Raw genomic sequence first — 12,171 nt, forward strand, 5'->3', positions numbered from 1 at the left:
GGATGGACGAATGGACGGATGGATGGTCAGACGGATGGATGGATGGATGGGGATGGATGGATGGATGGATGGGGATGGATGGATGAAGGGATGGATGGATGGACGGCTAGGTGGATGGATGGGTGGATGATGCATGGACAAATGGATGGATGGATGGATGAACAGACGGACAGATGAAGGGATGGACGGACAGATGGATGGACAGGTGGACGGATGATCTGGACTATCTGCTGGAGACCTGGTCTCACACTGCTGGCCATGCAGAGAGGGAAGGGGCTGCCAGCTCATTTGCTGTCATTTAAGCAAAGCCCAGGCACAGCAGGGCTCTATGTGTGAAGCCACCTGACCACTGGAGCTGGGAGCAGCCTCTGCCCCAGTCCCCACTGCCGGTGTGGACATACTGGAATGCCCCTAAGACTCTGCTGTACTGGGAAATAATTAAAACCTGGGCATTTCCACCCCTACACCACATCCCATCCCTGCTGCAGCAGTGACTCGGAGATCTCCAGGCCAAGGGCACTGCTTAAGGAGGCACTAACAACAACCCTCAGGGAAGGGGCACCCGAGGAAAAGCCATTCCCTGCTCCTGCCCAGGCTCTGGGGCTGAGCTCGGGCTGCCCAGCCAGGTTCACCTCCCTTCCCCGGCCTGCAGACAGGCAGATGCTCAGCTCCTACCTGGCGCTTCCTTGACAGCACCAGAAAATGCAGTTTCACCCAGGCAGCGGGGAACTGGGATTGAATTGCCTTTGTTCTAGTTCCAGTTTTAAATAATATGAACCTTCCTACAACAGGCAGCGTTATCACTAATCCCCACAGCTGAGCCTGAAATAAGCTTACAAACCATGCAGTAGCACTGTGGGAAGAACAATTATCCCAACAAAGGGTGGAAAGGGGAAGAAACAACCGTGAGCTCCTTGGATTAGATGGAGGGTGAGCACAATTGTTGTCAATTCGCAATAAATAAATAATTTTTTTTTTTTTTTTAAGCCACCAAAACACAAAACAAACAAACACCAAGAACAAATGCAGCGTGAAGGCACGGTAAAATATTTACGATTATTTCAGTGGAAAAAAGGTACCTGCTACAGTCAATAGGTTGTAAAACAAATTCAGATGGAAGCTATTGTTTACCCCTAAATCAGCTCTAATGCACTGGCAAATGTGATTATCAGCATTCTGCGGGGAGCGGCAGTATCAGCATTCATTCCAGGTGTGCTCAGTGAAGGCTCTCTTGGCCACAGGTTCATTTGTAATTATTAAAATGCACCTTGTTAGCCATGCAGCAAGTCCCAAATTTCTGGGCAGCAGCACATGCAGTGTTTGCTTTCATTTATTCTGTGCAATCTCTGCATTATTTTACTGTGTCAATGCCACAGTCCAAATGAGAAACCCCATCTCAAAGGCACCAAAGGGAAGAGAGCTGAGCACTCCCTGTTACTGGTGACTTGGAGCTGGCACACACATTGTTCCTGGGGAAAGCTTTTCCATCAAGGACAAACAGCCAGAGAGCTGGCAGCCACCCTGGCTGTTCCCACTGCCAGGGGTGGGAAAGGGACCAGCTCAGTGCGCACCAGGGGGAAGGCAGAAATGTAGGGAAAGGAAAGGCTTGGTATCACCCTAAGGACTCACACCAGCGTGCTGCTGGGCCACCTTGTTATCCAAAATAACAGCAAATACAGAGAAATCACAGAAAAACAGGGAGAGAAGCCTTGAGATAGATTGCAGCATGAGATGTGAGAGATTACAAAATGGTTTGGGTAAGAAGGGACCTAAAAGCTCACCCAGTTCCACCCCCTGTCATGGACAGAGACACCCTCCACACTCCCAGGTTGCTCCAAGCCTTGTCCAACCTGGCCTTGGGACACTCCCAGGGATGGAGCAGCCACAGCTTCTCTGGGCACCCTGTGCCAGGGCCTCACCACCCTGACGGGAGAATTTCATCCTAATGTCCCATCTAAAATTCTTCTGGTGGTTGAAAGCCTTTCCCTCTTGTCCACCAACACGCCTAAGCCCTTTTCCTCAGGGCTGCTCTCCATCCTTTCCCCAACCAGCCTGTGTTTGTGCCTGGGATCGCTCCGATCCAGGTGCAGGACCTTGCACTTGGCCTTGTTGAACTTCACCAGAGGAATGCAGGATGCCTCATCTCACTTATCCAAGAGGAGAGCAAGGGCAAATCCAGGGGAGAAATCCTGGGGCGGGTCTGCCTCAGCTGGAACCAGGAGCTTTTGAGGAGGGGAGCACCTGGACACAGCTGCAAGGGAAGGTTGGCTCTGTCTGCTAAAGGGTTCAGCACAGGGAGAGAGAGTCACGGGATCCAAACACCGCCCCCAAAATGCCCACTTCCATCCCCAAAGGAGAGGGCCAGGTGGAAATCTGATCCTAAGGATTTTTAAATATCACATAGGGAGGATGAAGACGTTGGGATGAGGGTCCAGAGTGGTGTAAAGAGCGCTGCTCGGTGGCCTCACCTCCCGAGGCAGTGGCACCAGGGACGCCGCTTATCAGGAGAAGGGAATGGGATTGAGGTGAGCACGGAGCATGTCTGAGCATTCCGATTACAAGCAGGGCTTGTAAGGGACAGGATCTGACATTTAATGCCTCTGTTTGCAAAGTGCTTGACATTCACGATAACAGGAGCGGCACAGGCGGGCGGGGAGGGCTCTGGATTCCCAGGAAAGCTAGTGAAAAACAGCCTGGTTTTCCCTCTGCACGAGCTGGGAACATCCCTGGGAGAGGCAAAGGCAGGGAGCTGCATGTCTCACAAACACCTGGAGCACCCCTGAGATGGGCTGCCTGCAGACTCCTGGAAAAGTCACCTCCTCCCCTCGTGCCTGAGCTTTCCTCCCCAGAAGATGGATCATCCATCCCGCTTGCCGCTTCCACAGGAGATGTGCCACACGTGTGGAGCACACGCCCAAAGGAGCCGGGCTTTGATCTTATCCAAGGCTCTGAGGAGCCATTGTAAGAGAAATAAAGTTCAACACTCAGTCTTCTCTTGGAAGGCTGCAGTCTGGATGGAATTATCCTACTTTAAGGTGCCTCTCCTGGCAGCAGTTCAGGGAGGGAAGAGGGGAAATCAGAGTTCCAGCTAATGCTTGGCAGGAGCTGGAGGCTTGGAACCAGTTTTAATGTAGGGCTCAGCCTGGAGGTGCCACCACTGGTGTGGGCAGCTGGGTCCTCAACAAGAGGTGCCAGGTCCTGTGAGGTGCCCAGATTGCCTGGACAGGGCTTGGAGCAACCTGGGACAGTGGAAGGTGTCCCTGCCCATGGCAGGGGGTGGGGCTGGATGGGCTTTGAGATCCAGCCCAAACCATTCAATGATTCCCTTCCCCAGGACACCTCCCTATCCCACACTGGCCTCCAGAGGTTCTCCTGGCACGGCTGGAGAGTGGCCTGCAGGAGCAGATCAGTCTCAGGGCGTCCCCCAGTAGTCCCAGGTTTTACAGGGCAGAGCTGGGCAAGGCTGAGCTCAGGAGGCTGAAGACGAGACTACTCAGTATGGACACCAAAGGGCATCGTCACCACCTGTGGACAATTAATTCCAGTGTGGTGTTCATGGGCTGTCCTGCAGAGACAGGACCCGTGTGGGGGCAGGGGACGGGACAGAGCCCAAGGTCCCCAGAGCACAGCGCCAATCCTGCTCTCTCAGCCGTCCATCCAGCCATGTCTTCTCTTAATTACATTAAAATAACACTCTCCCACCTCATTTTTTATTATTAGAAATGAACAGATTTAAAGCATTTCCCCTCAAATTATGGTTCACCTGAGTAGATAATTAAAAGACTATAAAGGAGATACACTTCTATGTGTAATTACGCCTACTTCTGCTGCTGTATCAGGGCTTCAAAAATATTTGCAAAACAACTCAAAACTTTTATTTTGTCAGTGCAATAATTGCTGCTTGTCAGGGCTATCGGTGCCAGCGTCTGCTCAAACAGGAGCAGCATCTCACAGGCAGCCCTGCTGGGAGAGGGAGGAGTGTGGAGCTGCAAAGCATCCCAGGAAATCTGCCGGCAGAACAGCTGTGCACACCGTGCCCAGGAACGGCCCTGGAAAGGAGAAGGGTGTTTGTTTGAATCTTGTGGGGAGCCAGGGGCTGGAGGGAGGATGCTCTGCAAGGTTCGTTCCCCGTCCATCACGGCTGTGGAGATCCACAGGGACAAACCTCCACACACCGCTGGATGCATCTGGAGAGGTTTGGCACTCCGAAGGCTCAGCACAGAATCAGAGCCCCAGGATGGTTCGGGCTGGAAGTGAGCTTAAAGCTCACCCATTCCCACCCCGTGCCGCGGGCAGGGACACCTTCCACTATCCCAGGCTGCTCCAAGTCCCGTCCAACCTGACCTGGTCCCTCCGGCCGCCCCCGGCACCCCGGGCTGACACCGCACAGCCCAGCCCGGCTCATTAACTGAGGCTCGGGATGCGGGGGGTAATTAGCACAGCTCCGTGCCACACGTCCCACCGCGTTAACAACCAAATTCTGCCGGTGCCCAGGGCAGAGCTGGTCCCGCAGCGCCCGCCGCTGCGGCTCTCCGCACCCCGGCACGGCCGCCCGGGCTCAGCAGGAGATGGGATCCAAAGGAAAGGGGTCCAGAGGAGAGTGTGGGGACACGCAAAGGAAGCGAACGAGTACAGAGCACGGGAAAAGCTGCTGACTCAGCACTGCGAGCCCACCTTAGGAGCGAGGGAACGTGGGCAGTGGGCAGGGGAAGGAGCCTGGAGCCCCAGGGGCGCTGGAGGGCAGAGAGGTCCAAGAGAGCGGCGAGGAAACGCCTGGAGCCCCTGGTGCAACTTGAGGGAAGTGAAGCTTGTCAAGGAATGTCTGCAGCAGCAGATGGGAAAGGGGATCAGGCAAGGACAGGATGATCCGGCACCCGGGGCAGCTCCCGGTGGGCCCACAGGTAATCCCAGGGATGCTGTTACAGCTACGGACAGACCTGAGCTTCACACTGGGGACAGCAGGTTCCAGGCAATCCACCGGTTTCTCCATGAGTTATAATCACAGAATCATGGAATAGGCTGAGTTGGAAAGGACCCACAAGGATCAGAGCCCAACCCCTGGCCCTGCACAGACACCCCAACAATCCCACCCTGTGCATCCCTGGGAGCATTGTCCAAAGGCTCCTGGAGCTCTGGCAGCCTTGGGGCTGAGCCCATTCCCTGGGGAGCCTGGGCAGTGCCAGCACCCTCTGGGGGAAAATATCCCTGATATCCAGCCTGAACATCCCCTGAGTTGTCCTGGGGGGAAACCCCCAGTGGTGGTTGAGGCTGCTGAGGTGATTTTGTGCTGCCCCACATTGGACCCAGGTGTTTCCAGAGCCAAGTGACCAAACAGACACTGAACAGAGAAGGGAAGGTGGGAGGATGGAGCTGCTGGCATGAAAGCTGAGCAGGGACCACCAGCATGGAGCCAGCACCAGGCTGGACACCCCCTGCTCTCCTTGCTGGGACCCCCGGAGCCAGGTGATGCCCATGGCCACTGCTGGGTGCCAAACACCCCCATGGTGTAGAACATGAGCTCTCCAGGCCCCCCAGGGTGCCAGCGTGCTTTGAAGTCCCCAAATCCACCCTTGAGCTCGCTATGTGTTAGGATATAATACCCCATCTCCCTCATGAGGGCATGGGGAAATAAATTCATTAGTGTTTATAAGGAGCTAAGAAACTCTGATTAGAGGGCCAGGGAAAGGGCTCACGAGGGAAATGAATAATTCGGCGTGCAGGAAGAGGGTGGTAAATAATGCATGGGCTGCCGTGGCACCGGCACAGGAAAGGCTGGGGAGCAGCTCCGGGTGTGGCACAGGGCCAGGCAGGGAACACGTCCCTTCGGCTGGGGTGGGGAATGCACCTCCCAGCCCTGCCTGGGCCTTCAGCGAGGGAATGTGGGCAGAACTGCTGAGCCTGCCTGGGTCTTGAGCCCGGCAGCACTGATATCTTGGGGTTTTGTGGAGCTTTCCACTTCCCTTGTTCCTTCAGAGGGGCACCAGCATCTCCAGTTGGGTCCACAAGCAGCAGGGACAGTCCCCAAAGCTGGGCTGACAGCAGAGACATTTCCCCACCCAGGTTAATGCTCCAGGGCACACCTTGCAGCAAAGCATTCCCATTCCTGAATCCTCCCCATTGCTGAGGCAGGGGCAGAGGAGCCCAGCTCACAGCACAGGAGCAGCTCAAACGTGTCTTCCATCCTCCCCAGATCCCAGGAGGTGGGATTTGCTCATTCAGCTGGGTGAGAGCATCTATCAGGGAGCTTCAAGCAATCCTAGGATGGTTTGGTTTGGTTTGGTTTGGTTTGGTTTGGTTTGGTTTGGTTTGGTTTGGTTTGGTTTGGAAGGGACCTTGAAGCACATCCACTCCAACCTTCCACTATCCCAGGTTGCTCCAAGTCCCATCCAGCCTGGCCTTGGACACTCCCAGGGATCCAGAGGCAGCCACAGCTTCTCTGGGCACCCTGTGCCAGGGCCACACTACCCTTCCAGGGAAGAATTCTGTCCCCAAATCCCACCTATCCCTTCCCTCTGACAGTGGGGAGCCATTCTGTGTGTCCTGTCCCTCCATCCCTTGTCCCCAGTCCCTCTCCAGCTCTCCTGGAGCCACTCAGGCACTGGAAGGGGCTCTGAGCTCTCCCTGGATCCTTCCCTTCTCCAGGTGAACACCCCCAGCTCTCCCAGTCCCAGAGGGGCTCCAGCCCTTGGGAGCATCTCCGTGGCCTCCTCTGGACTCATTCCAGCAGCTCTGCATCCTTCTCATGCTGGAGGCCCCAGAGCTGGCTGCAGCACTGCAGGTGGGGTCTCATCTGAGCAGAGCAGAGCAGAGGCGCAGAATCCCCTCCCTGGGTGCTGCTGGTGCCTTAGGGCAGCAAAGGGGACGGCTGTGCAGGTTTAATCAGGGTAGTACCTGAAATCCAGCTAAAAGCAACTGCTTGGATTGAATCCTGGCCTGTCCACAGCACCCTGGAGCAGAGCGAGGATGTGGTGTCACTTAGGAGGGGTGTGTGGGGGTGACCACATAAACAGGGCTGAGCCCCTCGCTGGCAACAGGAGGTGACTTTCTTGAGAGCATCCCCCAAACCTCTCCAGAGGGCCTGGAGGAGATTTCAGCACTGCAGCAGCCTCAGACCGGCTCCATCCGAGCCCTCCTGGCTCTCCAGCACTGCAGAGCCTGCCTGGCTTGTCCTCCAGGAAAATCCCAGCACTTTTAATAGGCGATGAAGCATCTCCAATAATTCCAGCAGATGCTGCCAGTTAATGTGGGTTGGCACAGAACTTTATCATCGGCCCATATTGCTCCAATTACAATTTAGCCTATGGTCCTCTTGGGCTCATCTTTTATCTGTCTTTCACTGCCGAGTGTGGGAGGGAAGGGAGGTGGCAGAGGCCGAGGGATGTGTGTCTGACCTCTCCCTCCTTCCCTGCCACGTCTCTGCACAGCCAGTACATTCCCAGCCGCTCTCTTCCCACGGGAAGGGCTGTCCTCGGGCCGGAGCTGTGCATCTGGAATAAGAGCAAGTGTCTCTCCCCAGACTCCGCATGTGAAGCGCCCAGGGAAGCCCCTCGTTGCACCCCATGGAGCTGAGCACAGTCCTGGCTCAGTTTTCTCCTTGCAGTGGGGTAAATAAGGATTTATTCCACCGCCAGTGCCGGAGTTAGGCTGGCACCACACCGGCGTTCCAGAGCTCCGGGTGCATTGGGATTTCTGGGAGCTGCTGCGGGGTAATTGGAGCCAACACGCTGCTTCCATTTCTCAAACCTGAGAGCCTTGAAGGAAAGATTTTTCATTCTGAGGGTTAGGCTCTCTTCTGGCTGTGACAGCTGTGTCTATATTGAAAGCTCAGGGACAGTTCCTTTGGATGCTGTGTGGCCTCACAGATGACATCTCGCTCCAGCTGGGACGCAGGCAGAGACGGTGACTGGTTATCCCGTGGGGAAAATAAAACACAGCGTGCAGAGCCTGCAGCTGTGTAACCCTGCTTCGGGGAGTGAGGGTCTGTCGGGGACTGGCCGGCCATGCCCAGGCTCTGCCGAGGGGCTTTCAGCTCCCCAGGGTCCTTCAGAGCCCCAGTGACCCCCACACTGACAGCAGGGCTCCCCCAGAGGCTCTTCCAGGGCTAACTGCTTCGGGAACATGTAAATGTCTCTTGGTTACTCAAGGGGAAAACCTCAGAGCGATGTGTGTGAAGGATACACCCTCCCAGCACCCTGAATCCCGGAGAATTCAGTAAATATGAACACTCATTTAAACCACACCAGAAGCCCACTAAATCAAGTGTCTGCTCAGTTAAGGACACACAAATAACTTCACTCTGCCCTCCGTCAGCTGCTGCCTATCTGCATCATGCATATCCAAAGATGGCAGAGATCTTCTGCTTTCATTTGTCGGGACGGACTTGGCAAAAAAAGCATGCAAAACCCCCGAAACAACAGTTCTACCCCTGTGTAAAGTGTGAGGCAAACCTCACCGTGGTGTGTGAGCCAGGGGCAGTGAGGTCCTGCCTGCAGGAGCCATCCCCATTAGCAGTGGAACTCACCCACTCAAAAATCCCTGTAATAAATACATCCCAGCTATAAAATGACCCTGGAGAAGCAGAGGAGGCTTGGGGATCTCCTGACAGGAGCCATAAGGACACTCCACATCAACACCATCACTGGTGGGACAATTAAGGGATTCCAGGGACCGCAGGGCTCTGCCAGCCCCACCTACAGCTGAAGCACTGCTTGCCCCCCTCCCCAGGGCTCACCCCAAAACCCCAGCCATGGGAACCCCTAACCCCACCCCAGAGCTCCCCCAGTAGCAGCTCCCCTTTCTGAACCCCAAATAACTCATTGGTGGCTGCACATTTTTGATTTACAAAACCTTTAGCCGCTGTTTCAGCCCCTGCTGCTGACTAGAGGATGTTCCCAGTGCCGGCAGGACCAGCTGGGTCAGAGAATCATGGAATATCCTGAGGTGGAAGGAGTGATGGAGGATCCTCCACAAGCATCGTGGAGTCCAACTCCTGACCCTGCACAGGACAACCCCAAGAGCATTGAGACAGAGCTGGATGGGTTGTGGGATTGATCCCAGCAGAAGGAAGAGTCCACTTTCCAGCCATCATTTACAGTAATCCTTAAGGAAAGCAGGGTCGAGACGAGCATCAGCCTTTGCATGGACAGGCTCCAGCAGGATTTGGGAGCTCGGAGCCGCCAGCAGGGACAGCGCTTTGATCCCAGCCAGCGCTTCCAGCGCGGCTTCCCCGAGCGATCGCACACCAGGGCTTTGAACAAACGCCCGCGCCAGGAAAACTCCTTCTCCCGGCTTTTCTGCTGCGAGCAAGCTCCGATAGGGATCGCCGAGAATAAAGTCACTTCATTTACAAACCGGGGAGCCAAATCTGATAGACATCAACATTCGAGGTAAGTCAAGGAGCGGTGGAGCGCTGCCAGCTCCCCAAATGAATATTCATGGGAACACTCCCCCAGCTCGGAGCTGAAGAGGAGCCGGCTGCAGGAAGGCTGTCCCTGGGAAGGGGAAGGCGAGGGACCAGGCTTATTTCATCCTTTTTATTGAGTGCAATTTTCTCTTTAGTACAATATTCTCTGAAAGATACTGTTACAAACTCCGACAATTTCAACACAATCAACAAATTGGGGAAAGAAGGGGAGGGGGGAGAGGGAGGAAAAAAAAAAAAAAAAATTCCAAGGGTTCAAATCTTTTACAGACATCTCACTGGTTATGTACAGGACAGGGTAGGGCTGGCCCGGGACACGCCGTGGCTCGGGGGGACGGGGACCGGGGCGCTGCGGGACCTCCCGGAGCATCCTGCGGTGGGAAGCGGCCCTGGGGCCCCCTCCGCGACGCTGCTGCCCCGCTGCAATGCTGCACTGGACACCCCTGCAAGGCAAGAGGAAGACGAGGAGAGGGTGAGAATAGAATAGGCACATCCAGAGTTCAGAGGGCCACGCGTCCTTCCCCGCCGAGCGCCCAGAGAAACCAAAAAAAAATTTAAAAAAAAAAAAGGTAAAAAACGGGGATTAATTAATATGCTGTCAGAAAAGCGATGATTTCACTGAAAGCTCTCCATTTCTCCTCAGGGGGAAAAGGAAGGAATGGAAGAGATGGAATTCTTTGTGAAGCCGCGTTGCTTTAGGGAGCAGAGGCTGGACGCGGTTTTGGGGGCGGGAGGGTATCCGTGTCCCCCAGCAGCCCTTCCACCCCCTCCCACCGCAAAATGAGCCCCCACCGGGTGTAAGGCAGCAGCAAACCACCAGGCACCATCAAATTGCTTTTTTTAAAAAAAAAAAAAGAAATTCCCCATTTTCTCTGCTGCCAGGGGGAAACCAGAAGGTCTGAGAAGCCGAGGAGCAGCCCCAGGAGCACCTTCTCCACTCCCTATAACCAGCAAGTACCGCACAGCAGCAAAATCTCATTATTTAGCCACTTTGGAGAGGCAAAGATGCTTTTAATATACAATTGCACCTCGGAAACATAAAGGCAGCACATTAAATAACAAAGCAATTGACTGCTGGGTCCCTTTGCTGGGCCACAAAAAACCGGGGCTCACTGGCTAATTATTGCCGGGCATCCCTGTGCCTCTCCAAACATACCAATGCTTTCAGAAACCCACCCCAGCTGTGCCTGACATTTCACTCCTATTAAAATTCATCATTCTCCTGAATGGAAATAATTTTTTTCTTTAGCAAACCCGGGTAGTAATGAAAGTTTTATTTAGTAATGTAGTGTTTGGTGGGAAAAGGGGCAGAGAAAAGGGAAGAGAAATTGAGATTATCTTTTTTTAAAAGGGAACTTCAGCTGGGGGGAAAAGATATTGCTGGCTATTTCTTGGGCGCAGGGAGCCTTTTTCGGTGCCACGCTTGGAGGTTTGGTCCCACAGCTCTCATTAACGTTAATGGGATCAGAACAGCAAAACACCTGGAATAAAGCTGTGACAGAAACACAGCTGGTGTAAGGATGCTGAACTCGCCGCTTGAGCCGGGCGGGTCCGGGGGACGGGTGCGATGATTTCTATCGCTCCGGATTGTGCCACATTAAAGCTGGACGCGAGCGAAGGCTCCGGCCCCGGGCGCTGCTGCCGGCTCCATCACCGCCTTCCCCCGCGGCATTCCCAGCTCTTGGAGCCGTCCTTTCCCAAGCTGCCCGGTAGCACCAGAGCTGGGGAAGGCTTTGGGGGTTGATTTTCCCTGGGGAACCCGCGCCCTCCCGGGCGTGGTGGCTGCAGGCTCAGCTCTCCCACGCGAGCTGCAGCCCTTCTCGTCGGGGCAAAAAATGATCCAGGGACAGCTAAAGGCGATTTGGGCCGATCCCAAAGGAGGGATCTCAAGAGAGCCGAGGGACAGGTCATGGACAGCCGGAGGAGGATGGAGGGGGGCTGGGGGCAGCGCAGCCACCGAGTCACCCCCTTCATCCTTCATCCCTCATCCCACCTCCTCCTCCCGGAGCGCCAGCGTGGGAACCCCTGCGAGGCGGATGGAGAGCTTTGATCTCAGCCTCGGAGTGCTGGCGTGACACAAACAGCAATAAAAAGGCCACGTCTGTGCGATGAGCAGGCGTTCCACGAGGGAAGGAGTTCTCGAGCAGCGTGGTTGGGATGCAGGCACCGTGTCAGCCTCAGGGCGCTCTCCCTTTCCACCCTCATGGGAATGGGCAGAATTGCAAATACACAAAATAATCAAGGATGGGTGGCCCTGCAAAAGCAGCTGCTGTGCCCGTGCGATACCATGGAAAAAGGGGGCAGCTGGTGGCAACAGGAAGGATGGAGGCAAGTCTGGGAGTGACCCAAAGCTGTCCCCGTATCCTGCAAGCCTCCCCTGAACCCCGGCCCATTTCCAGACCCTCTGCAAAAGGAGTCGCATCTCACCCCCTTTTCCCTGGGGAAAAGCTCCATCCCCATCCAGGCACCATCAGGGTCAGGACATGGCACTGCCACCCAGGCACTAACCCCAGCCTGAGCCCCTGACCACAGCAGCCTCTGGCTGGCTCCCAGATATTTAGGTGGGGGAATCTGAAGAGTTCAGCCAAAGCACGGTGGGGAAAAATCAGTGAACCAAGCAATATGTGCACGTTCCACATCTGCCTGTGCATGGAAGCCCCAACAAGGACGCGATGTGAGGCTCCCCTGGCTCCTCAGACGCTTGCCATGGGCTGCACCTCCCACTGTCAGTCCTGCTTGGCACTAATTAG

General features: G+C 55.1%; 1 protein-coding gene across 2 annotated transcripts in view; it reads right to left on the reverse strand.

The window, feature by feature from the left end:
* Window positions 1-9,519: 9,519 nt before the first annotated feature.
* Window positions 9,520-12,171, reverse strand: part of EPHB1 (EPH receptor B1) — an 85,777-nt gene continuing 83,125 nt past the window's right edge. For both annotated transcript variants that reach the window (XM_040073936.2, XM_040073935.2), the window contains exon 17: window positions 9,520-9,864. The gene's annotated coding sequence lies outside the window, so the exon portion shown is untranslated. The remainder of the gene's footprint in view (window positions 9,865-12,171) is intronic.

This window comes from Hirundo rustica, chromosome 10 (genome assembly GCF_015227805.2).
Source record: "Hirundo rustica isolate bHirRus1 chromosome 10, bHirRus1.pri.v3, whole genome shotgun sequence".
In the NCBI taxonomy this organism is placed as follows: domain Eukaryota; kingdom Metazoa; phylum Chordata; class Aves; order Passeriformes; family Hirundinidae; genus Hirundo; species Hirundo rustica.